The 17,663-nt window shown below is 38.0% G+C and overlaps 2 protein-coding genes across 10 annotated transcripts in view; one reads left to right on the top strand and one right to left on the bottom strand.

Annotated features, from left to right (window-relative positions):
* LOC5571230 (serine/threonine-protein phosphatase 2B catalytic subunit 3) overlaps nt 1–14,891 on the bottom strand; it is a 211,669-nt gene extending 196,778 nt beyond the window's left edge. Inside the window, exons 1-2 of one of the 2 annotated variants that reach the window (XM_021851315.1) lie at nt 14,782–14,891; nt 12,186–12,928 (exon numbers count right to left, since the gene is read on the bottom strand). The gene's annotated coding sequence lies outside the window, so the exon portion shown is untranslated. Of the gene's footprint in view, nt 1–12,185; nt 12,929–13,944; nt 14,499–14,781 lie in introns of those variants that run through there. The other variant, XM_021851316.1, reaches the window with a different exon arrangement.
* Nucleotides 1–17,663, top strand: part of LOC5571231 (G protein-activated inward rectifier potassium channel 3) — a 377,954-nt gene that overhangs the window by 287,105 nt on the left and 73,186 nt on the right. The gene's annotated exons all lie outside the window — the stretch shown is intronic.

Raw genomic sequence — 17,663 nt, 5'->3', positions numbered from 1 at the left:
GCATTAAAAAAACTGTAACTCGAAAACGGTTTGTCCGATCGATTTGAGATCTTCTACAAAGTTGTAGGTATTGCTTAAATTATTTATAAAAATAAATAAAACGAATTTATGTAAAACGATATTTTTGGTGCTTTTTTTTGAGTATATAACTATATATTTTTAAATATGAAAAATTTTTATCGAAAAATACTCAAATAAAATTTAGCTGAGATGCATCACTTCCGAGATATACACGGTAAATCTAAACGTGGCATTAAAAAAGTGATTCTATCACAACGGTGTACCTTTTGTCCCCAGGGCTAAGCCCGGCTAATGGGTAAAGCCCTCTCATCACGGCAAGATCGTACAACCATGGAGAAAGAGTTTGTTTTTTTTTGTTTTTTTTTTTTTAATATATTAATTTTATTCATTAATTATATCAACTACTTTCTTGTTATCGTCACAGCTCGAAAATTGTCTAACTTCAATTTGTGTTTCAGAGATAGGGATAAACGAGTGATATTTCTGAGTGCCTTGAACTGTTTTTTGGCACTTGAAAATAGTTGGTTAAGTTCTTGTGCAATGATATTCCTCAGTAGTTGAATAACAAAAGAAGATTTGTGTAAGCTGCTCTTCTTTCCGATTTTGGGCCCAATCATATAGTTCCTTAGTATTTTTTATGGGATGTTCACGTTCTTTGGCAAGACTGGCTCTGGTAGCCATACGTTTTAGTGTCTCTACTATGGCATCGCATGGCCCTTTTCCATGTGATGTTGCAAAAAAATGCCATTCAACTTTTATATCATATTTGATTTTAAATTGCCAAAGAGTTGATAAGTTCTTCCTATTTCTATACTGTGATGCAGCTCCGTCAGACATAAAATATATCTTGTTGACAGTTGATTTGTGATCCGATCGCAAAAAAATCTCTCATTTTAGATATGAATAAGTTGACAGATACAGAATCGTGGCGCAAATCTTCTGAAATTACAACAAAACTTAAATGATTGACTTTGCCATCTTGACGATAATATATTACAAACGGATGCAGAGTAGCTTGCTGAGCATTCCAATGATGGCTTTGAACTTCATCTTGAAGAATAAATGTGTAGTTTTCCGAAAAATCACAAATTACCACAAATTCACCTTCTATCAAATTGTTTTTTGTGTTATTTAAAAATGTAGCTATTATGAGGTATTAGTTTCTCCAATTTACGAGTAAAATATGATACAAATTCATCAGGCTGCTTTAAAAAAGTTTCAATATCATACCTGTCGGTAATTCGTCAATGCCATTCTCTTCGATTTCTGATAACAAGCTTCGTTCAAAGGTAGTAGAATCTGAACATTTTTCACAACAACGTAAGGTGCCATCCACTGTTTTTGGTTCACATAATAAACTATCAGTAAAAATATTTAAATCATGCATATTTCTTTAAACTATGGATTATCAAATTAACATTTTCGTGAATAGTACATACGCACACATTATGTGTTCCAGAGCTAGTTAACAATTTACAATTCTTCGGTCTCAAATTTTGCAAAAGATGAAAATCCTATTTGAACACCACTATGTAATTCAGTAAATCGATAAAACGACTCTCTTAATGTAGTCATCATTAACCTTTTTTGAATTGCCAGCCGCTTTCCGTCTCTCATTACAGAAACATAATCACGCTGGCCAGGCATCACTTGGCTAGTTTCATCATCTTCGTAAAAGTTTACTACAATTGCTTTTGCTACATTACTTAGCCCGAAAGATGTACGAGATTTACTTGTTCCTTCTAATGACTAACATATTTCTTTCCAAATAGTCCTAAACAATACCCACAACAACCGCAAAATATATCCAAAAATTAAAAATATCAATGTTGCGGTTTTTAAGAACTATTAGCTTCAAATTTTCTTTTGAAAATATCGTTTATATTTTTTACCGTGCACTCTTTTTTCAATACTTAAGCATAAATGTTTTGATCAAACGATAAACGATTTAGCTACGATTCGCTCAATCAAAATATTTTTTTCTGGAATGGAGAAACACGAAATATACTTAAAAAGGGCCTATTTTTCTTTTTTTATTTGAAAATTTTATATAAATATGAGTATATCTCGAAATTGATGCAACCTAGAAAAAAATACTTAAGGACTTTTCGATTGCAATTTTTCTGTACTTTCAAATAATCACATAAAAAATATAGTTTTCCTCTATTTTGATTTTTTTCAATATCTGTAATTTTTTAAAAAATCATAACTTTTTTGTCCATAATTCTTCCATTTTGAAACATTGTGCAATAAACCACATAAGTTGTCCCCTAAAACATATCCAAAAATAAAAAAAATCGAAACTGCGTTTCTGGAGAAAATCGATTTTAAAATTTTGTTTTTGAAGTAAAAAATAATCTGTAACTTTTTTTTACCGTGCATATTTTTCTCCATATAGTCCTAAGCAATACCTATAACTTTGTAGAAGATCTCAAATTGATCGAACAAACCGTTTTCGAGTTACAGTTTTTTAAAGATTTGCCATGCATTTTCCGATACGCCCTTCTCAAAAATAAGCCGAGGTTCCAAATGGCGGCCTGAAAGTGCATAATGGCATTTTTGGTCATAAAGAATCTGTATGCAAATTTTCAGGCGATTCAAAAAATACAAAAATAATCGGGTTTTGCGAAACGGCGTGGAACCGCTCGAATGTGTTAACTATCAGATTGACGTGGACTCCACGACCAAGGTAATGGAGTAAATCTGGAGGAACAGTTGTTTTGGAATAGAATTCACAGTCAATCAAGAATTCTCTGAAATTCGAAACTTAAGATCTACTCATACTCATAGCTGTAAACTTGTTGGATGCCTACCCAAGTAACAATTAGCCCGCTAATTTGCGTTTTTTGCTTTATAGTGCTATTATGCGGCTAAGCCGAGGCATGTCAGCTGTGAGATAGAACTATATTAGTAAGAATGATCTTTTAATTATTTTTTCCTAGCTGTGAACCGAATTTACTGCTGAAAAGGAATCGATCAAGACATTTCTCGTCGATTCCCCGCAAAAGCGACTCTCGTTTGAACTGACATTGCTTTTGAACTGCGTACTGCGATCAGGAAAAAGCGCTTTCTTGAGTGATTCCTTGCCGAAACATCCCACGCATTAAGGTAGGCCAAGAATTAACTTTTTAGCTGCAAAGTAGGCTGTACTACTGTTTTATACCTTCTCTCGATTACTTTTTCAAATCGACGTAATTAACTTCCATACGATGTGGAGAAAATAAATTAAGAAGAATCACAACCTGTCTTCTAAAACTGCATTAATATGAATCAACATTCTTTCGCCGTGAATGTACATCGCTTAAATTTTGCATACAATTAGCTCACGTTTAAAAAAACCTAGGTGTGTTGTTTAAATAATCACCGGGAAAGGAATCACCCTCCACGCGATACTTATGCAACTTACCCAGACAAGTGTCGATTCTCAAGTGAGACAGCATTAACGCATCTTGTGGGCAAGTGACAGTAGTGATTCATTCAGAGATGCCAACCAGCTTGCTGTGGTCAATTCTATTGTCACTCTTCAACGTAGTGGATTCTACATCTCACATTCTCCCTCTTTTCCAAAAAAATTGAAGTCAAATTTCAAAAAACAAATTTGAACGGACAGAGTTTCCAGAAAATATTTTAAAATTAAATGAGCCTATGTATGCTATAAAATGTTTGAGTTTTACTGTGCGCTCTGTTTTCAAGTTGCCCGTGAGAGAGAGCGAGACAGCACCAACACACGGCGCTCAGTAAAAATCATGAGAACAAAATAATTTATGACACGTACAGAGGCTCATAACATTGAAAAACATTGTTTTAATCATCGTTTTTTTGCCTCTCAAAACTGTTCATTTTTTATAGCTGTATTCACAAAGGCGAAATAAAGACTTCCATGTCCCTTGCAGTTGCTCAAAATTTGTTGGCACAAGGTGTAATAGAGCAAAATATAGAATGCCGTGCAAAGTGTAATGCGATCTGTCAAACTTGGGTACCTTTTGCAGTACCAAGGGACCAAATGCAGTACTAGAAATGGTACCCAATTTGAACCCGAGTGGGACGCACCTGCTATTCATCTCATCGAACGAAATATACGACACACCAAATCTCGGATAATTAGACTCAATGCAAAATGTTCATTTTAGAAAATCTGTTGATATTAATTTTTCTACTTACATATTTTGAGAAAACAAATCTCTATATTATTCCATTAAATATGGCTATTGTTGGTCATAAAGATTTTTAGTCATAAACTGTGCTGTTTTTTATTTGTCAGAACGTCGTGCAAAAAAGGAACCGGCATAGCCCACATAAACAGAAGTCGCATAAAAGTTTACGAACAAAGTCGTTTACTCATACAAATCTCACCACACTCGTGCTAAATTGCAGATGGAATCGTTTGAACGACGAGTTTCGTCGCATAAAACGCTATTTTATTAGTTCATTTGTACATTTCGCTTCGTCTCGTATACTCGTACAAAGTAAATTGGATCAATTCGTAGCAGCTGTCAAATAAATTTTGTTATCATAAATTAAGGCGCATAAGAGTACAGAAAAGTTCGTAATAAAATCAGCACACTCGCTTTGAATGCTATTTTTCACCATATAAAACATGCACGTATATCGCCTCCACTTTTGTACGTATAAGGCCTTTTCACGACATCTTATACGGCTTTGCACATATAAACATTGCATAACGCAAAAGTTTCATACGTTGCATTTCATTATACGTGCATACTGGTTGTCTGAGATGATTGCTCAAAAAACTTTTCACAAAAATAATTGCAGTAATACTTCAATAAAATTTGCAATTTCATTAATACACCTTTTTGGTAATCAGTCTCACTCGTTTCAATGTCTAGCAAACTATTTTAACAGTTTTTATCCTCTCGTCATTTTTATTTGGGTTGAAAATTTGATGGTCGGTTCTCCATGCCACGTAACTTTTACACTAGAGGAGAATTTATCCACTTCTTGTATGTATATTACTGCATAAAGCTATAGTATGATGTTCCGTTCAAGATAGGTAAATATTACTGTGGAAGAAACAGTTGAAAAATTTTCTATAGTGAGCTCCATTTAAATTGACATTTCTTTCCAACTGCGTACTGCGATCAAAGAAAAATGCTTTTCTTGAACATTTCTTGTAAGTAATTTTCCACGCGTTGAGATAAGCGATTAAGGAGTGTATCGAAAAGTAGTCGCAAACTTTCAAAACAGTCTCAAAAATAATGGGTTGAACCTACAACCAATGTTTTGATCAGAAATGTTTTACAATGTATTTCAAAAAGATGATGCGGTGATATTATTTCAAGAAAGTGGCATTTTGCATGATAATTTTGCAAATTACTAAAAGATGTCGATGAAAATCTTGCACACCTCTGGAAAAATTGATATGTTAATATATGTGTTAAATTTAAAGAAAAAATGATTTCTGTTTATGCTAATATATTCTGTACCACAACTCTCATGACATAGTGTAAACAATATTTTGAAAAAATCATTAACAAGCATTTAAGAGCAAATACAAAAATCGAAAAAAGTCGATTTTTAAGGACCTCGTTTTTTGATTTTTTCTTTCTACACGTTAATGCTAATATCGAACGATTGTAATGAATAAAAAATTGTTTTTTGATTGGAAAAGTTTCTTTGCATATTTATGAAGTAACGTAAGCAAAAAATGTTACTCTATATAATTACCGCTGTATATGACAGAGCTTCAAAAGTTGATTATACAAAAGTGACTTTCTAAAACCGACCTTGTTCCAAATATTGAGCTTTTTTAGAGCAATAATTTATTTTTTTGAATTTCTTTTTACGTGCTGTGTGAAGTAAACATATTTTCCGATAGAATAAGCTTTTCATCCTATTTTGTTTGATATACATTTTGTTCAATACAAATAATCGAATCTTCAGAAGACACTTCAAAAATGTAATTTTGTGCAAGATTTTATTTTCCATGCTTTATAAACCTTGTTGTATTTATATTAAGACTGCATATTATTCAATATTTTTTTAGCTGCCTCAATTTTTGATGACATGATGAAGATTTGCGTGAAAAAAGCTTTCAAAAAGATGAACTATGCTCTGAGATATACCGTTTCAAATGTTTGCGACTACTTTTCGATACACTCCTTACTTACCATTTCAGGCGCATAGTCCCCATAATTTTGGGTTTCTGTGAACCATGACTCAAATTTATGATAGAAACAAATACGAAGAAAAAAAAAAACAATTGCCACGCTTTCACATAGTCGCCATACAACTTGTTGTACTTTCAATCTGAAATTTGCATTATGCAAAATAATGGAATCGCCGAAAGTCTCTTCTGCCACGGCAAATAACATGCTATAAGAAGCTGTTTTCACAACAGACGTCGCGTAGTCTTTACCCCTACAACAAACAACACGTTCTTAAATTTTGAATTGACATTTGTACAACGCAAAGTAACAAGTTTATCAAAATTATCCATTTTATCAGAATCAGACTCTGCCGGGGCTCGTCTTCCCCCACAGCAAACAACGTTGTAGGCGACCGATCTGACATTTGTCCTAAGCAAAACAACAAGATCGACGAACTGTCGCTTCTCGACAGCGGACATTGCTGGGGCTCGTATTCCCCTCAGCAAACAACACGCTGTAATCGTACGCACACCACTGCTCCTTCTCGGGTTTTCTCCTCTGCATTCACTTTTTTTCACGAGCGTAAAAAATTGAATCTGCAATAAGGGTCAGAAATGTCCGCTGGAATCACACCATGCTGCAGCCTGCACTTCTTGTTTTCACTTTTTCACTTCAGCAACACTGCAGGGTGATTCCTCCCAATGATAAAATATGAAATAAATACCAGGCATCTATTCACAAACTAGTAGAAAACTGACAGGATTGCCAATGTGTAGTTTGGATAATCACCGGGAAAGGAATCACCCTCCACGCGATACTTATGCAACTTACCCAGACAAGTAAGTGTCGGTTCTCAAGTGAGACAGCATTAACGCATTTTGTGGGCAAGTGACAGTAGTGATTCATTCAGAGATGCCAACCAGCTTGCTGTGATCAATTCTATTGCCACTCTTCAACGTAGTGGATTCACATCTCGCACTAGGTAGTTTGTATGTAATGTATAGTTTGTATAATTGTTTGTGGGAAATATCCCACAAAAAAAAAAATGACAAAATGATAAGCCGTTCCATTCAGTTACTTTCGACGTTTCTATACCAGTGTAAAATCGACTCAAGTAGTGTTTTGTTTTGATTCGTGGTTAAGTCACTTTGTCTCTCTATACAACGGAGCGGCGAAAGTAGTGGATAGGTTGCGAAAGTTGAAAATCTTACTTAAGTCGTTTTGTAAATCGGGAATTTCTAAAAGGGTTCGGTTCTAAAAAAAAGTTCGGATCTAAAAGTGAAACATTGAGTTGGTTTAGAGCGGAACGTGAAGAATTTCGTTTGCGAAACACTTAGGATCGATAAAGTAAGTTTGTATACTTTTTTGACTTGAGACTGTTTGAATAGGCTCTCGAGTATTTCTCTTTCTCTGATCCAGTGCCAGAGCTTTCGCTTCTTTGTTGGATCCGTTGACGGTTCAATTTTTCCAGCAATGATACTTATTGTTGTTGTTGGTAGATGGCTGGTCATCGCGAACCATTGCACAGTGGACTTTTCTGCAAAAAAATGTCTTTAAATTCAATATCTCTGGATGCCGCTGGAATAAAATCAATCTTTTTACCGCAAAAGAAAGATTTTTCCATGCGCTAAACGATAATGAGGTGAGAATTCACTGCATGTTATTTTTTCGTACGGTTTTGAACTATTAAAGGTTATTTTACCCTATTTTTTATTGAAAATGATATATTCATAATTCAATATCTCTGGATTTCGCGGGAATAAAATCGATCTTTTTACTGCAAAAGAGATATTTTTTCATGGGCAAAACGATAGTGAGGTGAGAATTCACTGCACGTTATTTTTTGTACGGTTTTGAACTATTAAAGGTCCTTTTACCCTATTTTCAATGGAAGTGATATATTTATATATTCAATATCTCTGGATTCCGCTGGAATAAATTTGATCTTTTTACCGCAAAAGAAAGATTTTTTCATGGGCGAAACGATAGTGAGGTGAGAGAGAGTTCACTGCACGTTATTTTTTCGTATGGTTTTGATCTACTAAAGGTCGTTTTACCCTATTTTCAATGGAAATTATATATTTATAATTAAATATCTCTGGATTCCGTTGGAATAAAATCGATCTTTTTACCGCAAAAGAAGGATTTTTTCATGGGCAAAACTACAGTGAGGAAAGTGTTTACTGCACATTATTTTTCATACGAGTTTGACCTATTGAAGTTCTTTTTATCCTATGTTCAATGGAAATGATATATTCATAATTCAATATTTCTGGATTTCGCTGCAATAAAATCAATATTTTTACCACAAAAGAAATTTTTTTCATGGGCAAAACGATAATGGGAAAAGCTTTCACAGTACCGTACTTTTTCGTAAGGTTTTGATCTATTAAAAGTAATTTTACCTTTTATTAAATGGAATAATATGGAATGGAATAATATATTCGTAAATTAATATCTTTGGTTTGCGCTGGAATAAAATCGAAATTTTCACCGCAAAAGAAAGATTTTTTCCATGGGCAAAACGATAGTGACACCTGCATAGTTAGACTCCTGCACGCAGTATTTACTAATTGCAACGAAAAGGATCAAAAAAGTTGATATGATTATAGTACCATTTAAATCCATACTGATTACTTATCTTTTGACAGATACGCGTTTTTCGATTACCAGTTGTCTTTTTCAGCGTCAGTTACTAGCTCATTACACCTTTCTGCTTTAAGTATTGACAGCGACCTAGTACCGATAAGATAAGTCATTCTAGAATGTTTTAACATAACAAACATTAGCCATATTTATAACTACTTTATATATATATTTATCGATGGTAAGTTTTATATTGAGGTATCTCATTTCTAATAAATACAGGGTAAAATTACCTTTGATAGTACAAACCTATGCGAAAAAAATAACGTACCGTAAGTACTCACTCCACCATTAATTTACTCATGAAATTTTTGATTCTTTCGAGGTACAAAGATATACTAATGATTTTTGTACCTCGTAAGAATCAAAAATTTCAGCGGAATCAAAAGAAACGATAAATGAATACCTCAATCCTATAAAAAATAGGATATAAAAATATAACCTTTAATTGGCAAAATCGTACTCAAAAATCACGTTCCCAATTTTCTCACCTCAATATTGTTTAGCTATTGAGAATGTCTTTTGAGGCAAAAATATCGGTTTTATCTCTGCAAAATTCAGAGATATTGATTAAGAAGCATATAATTTCTAACAAAAACAGTAGTATGACAATCGGTCGGACAAATTCGTGCAAAAAACTCGTTTGCGGTGAATACTCATCCCACCATCTATTTATATATGAAATAATCTTTCTTCAGAGGCGAACAAATCGTTTCTATCTCCACGGAGTCTATAGATATACATTTATAAACATCTAATTCGCATAAAAAAAAGTAAAATGACCTTTAATAGGTCAAAACCGTACAAAAAATAACGTGCAGTGAATTCTCACCTCATTATCGTTTCGCCCATGAAAAAATCTTTCTTTTGCGGTAAAAAGATCGATTTTATTCCAGCGAAATTCAGAGATATTGAATTATGAATGTATCACTTCCATTGAAAATAGGGTAAAATGACCTTTAATAGGCCAAAACTGTATGAAAAAATAACGTGCAGTGAATTCTCACCTCCCTATCGTTTCGCCCATGAAAAAATCTTTCTTTTGCGGTAAAAAGATCGATTTTATTCCAGCGGAATCCAGAGATATTGAATTATGAATATATCACTTCCATTGAAAATAGGGTAAAATGACCTTTAATAGGTCAAAACCGTACAAAAAAATAACGTGCAGTGAACACTCTCTTCACTATCGTTTAGCCCATAAAAAAATCTTTCTTTTGCGGTAAAAAGATCGATTTTATTCCAGCGGCATCCAGAGATATTGAATTTCAAGACATTTTTTTGCAGAAAAGTCCACTGTGCATTGGTACCTCGCGTACCTGAAGGTATAAAATAGACCCCTCTGTGCGGCCCTTAGCCTCTTGCCCAGCAACTCCTATCTCTACCTCCTCGCGGTACTGGCCGGGGTACGAGTAACATAAGGGAAGATCGCGTAGCCAACGAACTCTGGTCGTATGCTGACGGGGAAGGGGGGTTTGCTTTTGCTTCTGTAAACCTTGAGCGTCTGTACTCCATGTTAGGAGCGGCTCACAACAGCGACTGTTCCCCATGTCAGGGGCGGCTGATTATCGTCCGAGTGGCAGAGAAGGACTCTAAGCTAAACTGTGCACTATGGCCCTCCGAACATTTAGGGGGAATAGTCCTTCGGAAATCTAGGGGGTTGGTGTCAGGCCCTGCAAGCCAGCCGTAAAAAAATAATAATCAACGAGAAAATACGAACCGGAACAATCGGCGAAGACCACAGCGACGTAAAAGGACTAGCGATTGGAAGCTCGGTACGTGGAACTGTAAATCTCTCAACTTCATCGGGAGCACAGGCATACTCGCCGACGTGCTGAAGGACCGCGGATTCGGCATCGTAGCTTTGCAGGAAGGGATCAATGGTGCGAATGTTTAGAGGTAACCATACCATCTTCCAGAGCTGCAGCAACACACACGAGCTGGGAACAGCTTTTATAGTGATTGGTCAAATGCAGAGGCGCATGATCGGGTGATGGAAGATCAATGACTTAATGTACTCAGTTGAGGCTCAAAGACCGGTTCTTCAACTTCAGCATAATAAACGTGCACAGTCCTCACTCCGGAAGCACTGATGATGATAAAGACGCTTTTAACGCGCAGCTCGAACGTGGAACGTTTTAGACGGAAACGGTAACAGCAGACCCGTCTTTTTCGGGCGAAAAGACGCCACCTGGAGGAGATGGAACAGCTGTGCCGGTCTCAAGAAACACGTAAGTTTTATCAGAAGCTCAACGCATCCCACAACAGATTCGTGCCGCGAATATTTGCAGGAACGGACGAGCGTGAGGTGATTGAAAGGTGGAAGCAGCACTTCGATGTTCATCTGAATAGCGCTGAGAGCACAGGCAATGAAGGTCGGGACAACGGAGGAAATGCCTTCGTCGGTACTGCGGAGGGTGGAAACCAACCAGCCCCCATTTTGAGGGAGGTTAAGGATGCCATTCACCAGCTCAAGAACAATAAAGCTGCTGGTAACGATGGTATCGGAGCTGAACTCATAAAGTGGGCCCGGAGAGGCTGGCCATTTGACTGCACCGGCTGATAGGCACAATCTGGGAAACAGAACAGCTACCGGAAGAGTGGAAGGAAGGGGTGATATGCCCCATCTACAAGAAAGGCGACATGTTAGATTGTGAGAACTTTCGAGCGATCACCATTCTAAATGCGGCCTACTAAGTACTATACCAGATCTTCTTTTATCGTCTGTCACCTGTAGTAAACAAGTTCGTGAGAAGTTATCAAGCCGACTTCGTTGATGGCCGATCGACAACGGACCAGATCTTCAACTTAGTATAACTCATATCGCATATTAGAAAATAATTCTGAAAGAAATTTCGTTGCTACTACATTATGAGGCTCATGTATAATATCAATGTGACTGTTATGCGGTTACAATTGCCAATGTGACAAAACAACTTGGTATTTTTTCGAATTTTCTAGAACAATCTCACAGATTTTAGTAAGTTTATCGAAAGTTTTTATCATTTGATGACTCTCCATGGTATTAACTCCAATGTCGAATGTGACTGTTATGCAGTCTAACTCGGGTATATTAAGTTATGAAGACTTGATTGTACTTCTGAGAAGCAGGCAAAGTGTGTCTTTATACCATCATTTGCCAAAGCGACAGTCATAATTTGTTGCTGATAATTTATTATGAATGGAAAACTAAACCAACGTGTTCCGATCGGTCACCTGCGACCGTCATAAGCTGCCTGCTCTAATTAGATTATCATTTTCACACCAACCTCACGCTCAACGAGATTCAGCTCGTCTGTGACATTGGTAGAATCTAGAAGTTCAGCACTTCTTCTACATTCCCCAACCCTCATCTACGGCAAAGTATCTGCACCGAAATCCAGTGGGTTGGATACAACCCCCGACACTCACCTGGACGACTGCTTCTGGTGCTGCAATTGCTGCTCCTGGTGTCCGTTTTCCGATTTCGGTCAACCTCTTCGGATGGTGATGTCGCGCACGCACACACTGCACAAACACACGTGCACGCAGGCACGCACACACTCGCAGAGAGAAACCAAAGGCAAAGTGGCAAACCAGGGGCGCTAATTCGCTCGTGCTCACTTGCTCACCTCTTCTCGCTCCTCTTCCAAAAAAAGGGGTACGTGTGTGTCTGTGTAGTTAAGCGCTGTCGTGAGTGAGTTTTCCTCACAGGATCCTTGTTGCCTTGTTTCGTTTTTTTTTTCTTTCTGGTTCACTACGAGAATCGTCGTCCTTTCTCGCGCTTGAGATTAGTGGGGATCACCCTCTCACTGGGACGTGTTTTCTTGCGCTCGCTCTCCGGGTTTTCCCACTAGCACTCTCACGCACGCACGCACACACATATACATGCACTCGCAATCGCCAGAGGATGATGTTATCTTTGGTACCCGAATTTTCCTTCTGGCTTATTCTTCTGCACTGCACTGTGTAATTTTCCCGACGAATCACTTTGGCTTAGAGCTTCCTCGCAGTTGCCAATGGTGTCAAATCGCGAAATCAGCTTTCCTTTTTTCCAGGGAGATTCAAATCGCTAAGCTTGGTTGCACTTGCACTTGTCACCGAGCACTGTTGTCGCATTAAAGAAAACACCTAAAATCGTACACCAACGGGAAATCGTCGAAGTGGGAGGATTTCTAAAAATAATACCAAAATATACAAAGCACCATGAGAATTGGTAGCCTAAGCAAGCTTGGATTCGAATTTTCCATCCAAGTAGTCTGGACCGATCAAATCGCAGCTGGCCGGGGTAAAAACACTATGCTGTATTTCCTATTGTCGGACGGAGAAAAAACTTGCATGCCCATATAGATAGTCCCGTGTGCTGCTTTCTTGGAAACTTGCTGTTCTCCTCTCGTCTGGTCTGGCCTTTGTCTCCCCGAAAGCGCTGCTGCTTTTTGGAAAACCAATTTTTCCTACCAGCTTACTAGCTCTCCCTCTCCGGGATGGGGATCTTTCTTCTCACAGCAATTTCTCTTTGCAGCAAATCTATGGCTATGTGTGGTTCAACGTTCTGTTGCCGCCGCGTTCTGAATGCGAGGAAAATTTTCCTTTTTCGCCCTCTCGCGCCTTGGTGCTCCGTCTCCTTTCCTCCCGTTGTTCCTTACCGTCTTTAGCTTGCAACTCGCTCGATTTTTCGCAGCCGTCGATTCTTTTCCATCGCTTTTTTTTCTTGGTTCCCTTCCCGCACGTTTCTACTTCTCAGCGCTGCTCCTCTTTTCATATGCTCTCTGTATTGATATTAATTTTCCATGCCATCGAAACACTCTGCTAATGGCACAGTTTCGCTACAATTTCATGCCTTCCTGACTGGCCAGGTATTCACTAGAAACCTCTCAATCACGCCCACTCAAAACCACAAAATATTGTTCCTCTTGCGCTCGATGCTCGGAAAGGAATAGCTTTCTTCCGGTCAGGTTCCTGTTGCTCCAAAAATCGAAGCAAGCGTTGCCTTTAATTAACTTATCTTCACACACGCGAAGGCTCAGCAAAAGCACAACGATGGCAAGACAACGGGAGGCTCGGAGAACTGGACGACTGTCCGCTGGATAAGGGGGAAGCAGGAAAATTCGATCCGCACGGTTATCTTGCCTGGAAGGTACAATTAACAGACCTGGGACATGCAACCTGACAACCTTCGACAAAAACCTACAGGAGTGAGGCGGAACGCGAAGAAAATCCAATTTTCGCTGCTGCCAGGATGAGATTTTTCCTCTCAAATCGAATATTGACCTTCTGCTGGTTCCATTTGCTAGCCTACTTTGGTGAATCTTCCAGCTCACTTGCTTGGAGTAATTTTCGGTCAAGCCATGGCCTGCTTATCCATTTGCACTGCAGTAATGATGAACCAGCCACTTGCACCAAATAGAATATATGCTTTTTCACGGGAAAATTCACAGTTGGTGTAATTATCAGGAACCCCGTCCTGCTGTCAGGATTTTTCACCGATCGAAACCACGACACACAAACTACGGGGGCCACCAATGGACTACTGTGTGAGCTCAATTCCTCGCCTGCTCATTTCTGCTGCTCCCTTATTCGATTTGTGTGCGCTCTGTCTGTGTGTACCTTTTTTGTGTGTCTCACTGCTCACTCTCCCTTTGCTATGCACTACCAGCCACTGTTGCTCCTGCTGGAATCCAAAACTCAAAAATTGCAATCACATTTATGAAATTTGTAGTCATATCCTCATCCAGTGACATCCCGTCTACCAAGACTCCATTCCGCCATTGACAGCCATTCCAAAATCCTGAAAAACTAAAAAAATCTTCCTGTCCCGCTCGCTCTATGTTTCCAATCTGCAGATCTTCGTCCCGTTTGCTGGTTACTGGGGAGCTTCCTTCATCCCCCAACGCCCTGAGAAAGCTAGAAAAATGTCAGCAAATTTCGCACCAAATACAAGCTTTTTTCTCCGTCCCCTAGGTAGCCTCGGGTCGCATCTCTACGAAACGCAAACCGACGGACGGTGGCCAAATCCACGGAACTCTACCTTTCGGGGGATCAAATATCACCAACCAATAAAACACGACAATTTTCGCGAACGAAAACTACCACGGCGATGATGCGCTTTTACAGTCAGCCACGGTTTGCCCATATAAAAACGAAAATAGAGCAACTGTCAAAATTTTCTTTCCGCGAGCGCGAGAGAATTCTCCATCCTAAGCCCCGTGCATGCATCATGACTAGCACTTACCTCTAGTTGCGCACAGCAGCAGCAGCAGCAGTAGTAGCAGGCGGCGGCAGTGCGATTGCTCAACTCTCCCACGCGCGATAACGCTCTCCTTGTCTGTCTGTGTGTTTCGCTGGAATCTCGGCACTGCGTTGCCCCATCTGTCAAACTTGAAAGGGGGGCAGTTGCCAGCCCATGTCGTACTGGAGACGGTGCAGTAGGGGAACATGGTCCAAAACGCACAGATGGGGTAAAATGGCTCACCTCATTTAATCATTCCTACAGCGTTTCCATTTGTATTTTTTGCCAAACGATGTTAACATATGTTTACCCAAGAGTTGCCGCTACAACCCTTGAACATAAACTCATAGATTTTTCCTTAAATTCCCGGTGAAATTCAACATTTTTCACTTTTTTGCCTAAACATTAAGGTTTTTCGATGATTTTATTAACGAATAAGCGTTTCCATACCACAGAGCAAACTCATGGAGTAACATGGTTGCTTACTCCTAGTTCTCCATACTAAATGGCATTTTACCCCACCCATTCGGTCGTTTTGAACCACCCCCATTTTTCAACAAACTTTTCTACACGATTTTAGACTATTAAAAACCTCAAATTTGGAAAATGTTTTCAATGTGGAAGCTAGCAAATATTGTAAAGTTACTGTTATGACTTAGAATGGTGTTAAAATGTAGATCTAATTAAGAGAAAACGACACAAATCCTTAAAGTGGCATTTTGGACCATTTTGCCCTACTAGATGAGGCCAGCCGCCGGGTGGTGGTGAATTTCTGTGGGTGGGGGAGCTGTTGTGTGTTGGGATTCCAGATTTTGAAACGGTTGTTAACTTTTGTCATTGCTGATGGATTTCACGCCAAATCGAGCTTCGGTTGGCAGACGGGGTCGGTGGTCTACTGGCTACTGCTTCTGCTCGCTAAGCAGAAGGTAATGAGGTCCCCGTCCCGTGCATAAAAAAGACTGAACGGAAGCGTACAATAGTCCATTTAACGAACTGATAAGGGATTGTTCAAATATTACGTAACGCAACAGGGGGAGGGAGGGGGTCTTATCTAGTGTTACGGTCCATACAAAAAAATAAAATTTTCCTTACAAAAGCGTTTACGTGGGGGAGGGAGGGGGTCCAAAATTGGCTAATTTTGCGTTACGTAATATTTGAATGAACCCTAACACTGATGATATTGCTGTTACTTTCACACGTTACGACACCGCCAAGGTGTGTGCATTTTACTCTGTAGCCCAGGCCTGCCCAATCTATTTGAACCGCGGGCCAAATCACAGAAACAATTTTGTGTCGCGGGCCTTGTTAAAAAAAAAAACTCAAATATTTGCATGAAGTCTGACTAAAGTAAATAAATGAAGTTCATAAAATCTGACAAAATCAGTGAATGAAGTAAATTTAGGGGCCTATTTTATAAGTCGAGTCGATCAAAATGATTCGACTGGAGTCGCTGTCGACCAAAAAATACGCTCGACACGGCTCTGTCACTCGGGTTTCTCGACAGTTGTCACTCTATGTGACTGGATTACTATGGGAGTCGACGGGTGACATCTGATATATGCATGCTTACTTTGATCGACAATTACAATTACAATTACAATTACAAAATAGACCCCTTAATCTTGTGTTTAAATTCTTCAAAGATTGTCTCCAGCACTCGTATTTACACAATAATTACATCATGAAAAATTGAAAAACTTATGGAGTTCACCTAGATTTTTGACAAACATCTTGCCAGAAATTATTTGAAGGTTTTATCAAATCAGTTAGGAAACTCAATTCTTTTTGCCAAAAATATTGTCATCAGATTATTATCATTAAAATAATTGAAGAATGAAAGAAACCTCCTCCTCCGAGTTCATGAAAAAAACTAGCTGTGTAGGTTTATTCATGAATTCCTTCGAGAATTTTTCTGAATAATATTCCAAAAATCAATTCATGGAATACCGATAATATTTTTTTTTCAAGAATTTTCAAAGAACCATTTTATAAATTTTATCAGTAGCATACTGGGTACATTGAAGGGATTTTTTCGTTATAAATGAAATTTCTTCTTTTCAATAAATATTTTCTTTTACTTCTTGTTGAATTATATCAGGTTTTTCTTCAATACGTCTTGATATAATCCTGTACAATTTGCTCCTTAAAGTTTCATTGGGATTCTGTCTTCAATGACATTATAAACTCTTTAGTAGATCCTTTAAAAATACGTTTTATTGAAGCTTTCTTAGAATATTCTTGATGAAGTTTGACCTGGTACTCATAAAAATCTGTTTTTCTATAATTTCGACATCCCTCTAAAACCAGTTTTAAGGATTCCTTCAAAACTTCCTCTATTTTCCCTACTGATTTTTTTCAAAGTTGCTAAGCTTATTGAAGGAATACTACCGAAATCATCTATTGAGATTTTCAGAAATTCGACCAGGAACTTTACTAAGAATATTTTGAAGCAATCAAAAATCTTACAGGCATAGGAATAATTTCACAGATTTGTTCACGACTTCATGCAGTATAATTTTTGAATACTTCTGCTTTAATTTGGTGAATGCTTTCGACTGTGATGACTAATTTCTTTCTAAAGTTTTATCGGCTCTATCAGTCTTAAGGCAGCTAAAATTACTTTTGCTTCTACTTCTCCAACGTTTCGGCGTATATTTCGCCTTCTTCAGCCTCTAAACCCT

This window comes from Aedes aegypti, chromosome 3, assembly GCF_002204515.2.
Source record: "Aedes aegypti strain LVP_AGWG chromosome 3, AaegL5.0 Primary Assembly, whole genome shotgun sequence".
Lineage (NCBI taxonomy): Eukaryota > Metazoa > Arthropoda > Insecta > Diptera > Culicidae > Aedes > Aedes aegypti.
This window is presented reverse-complemented; position numbering and strand designations above follow the sequence as displayed.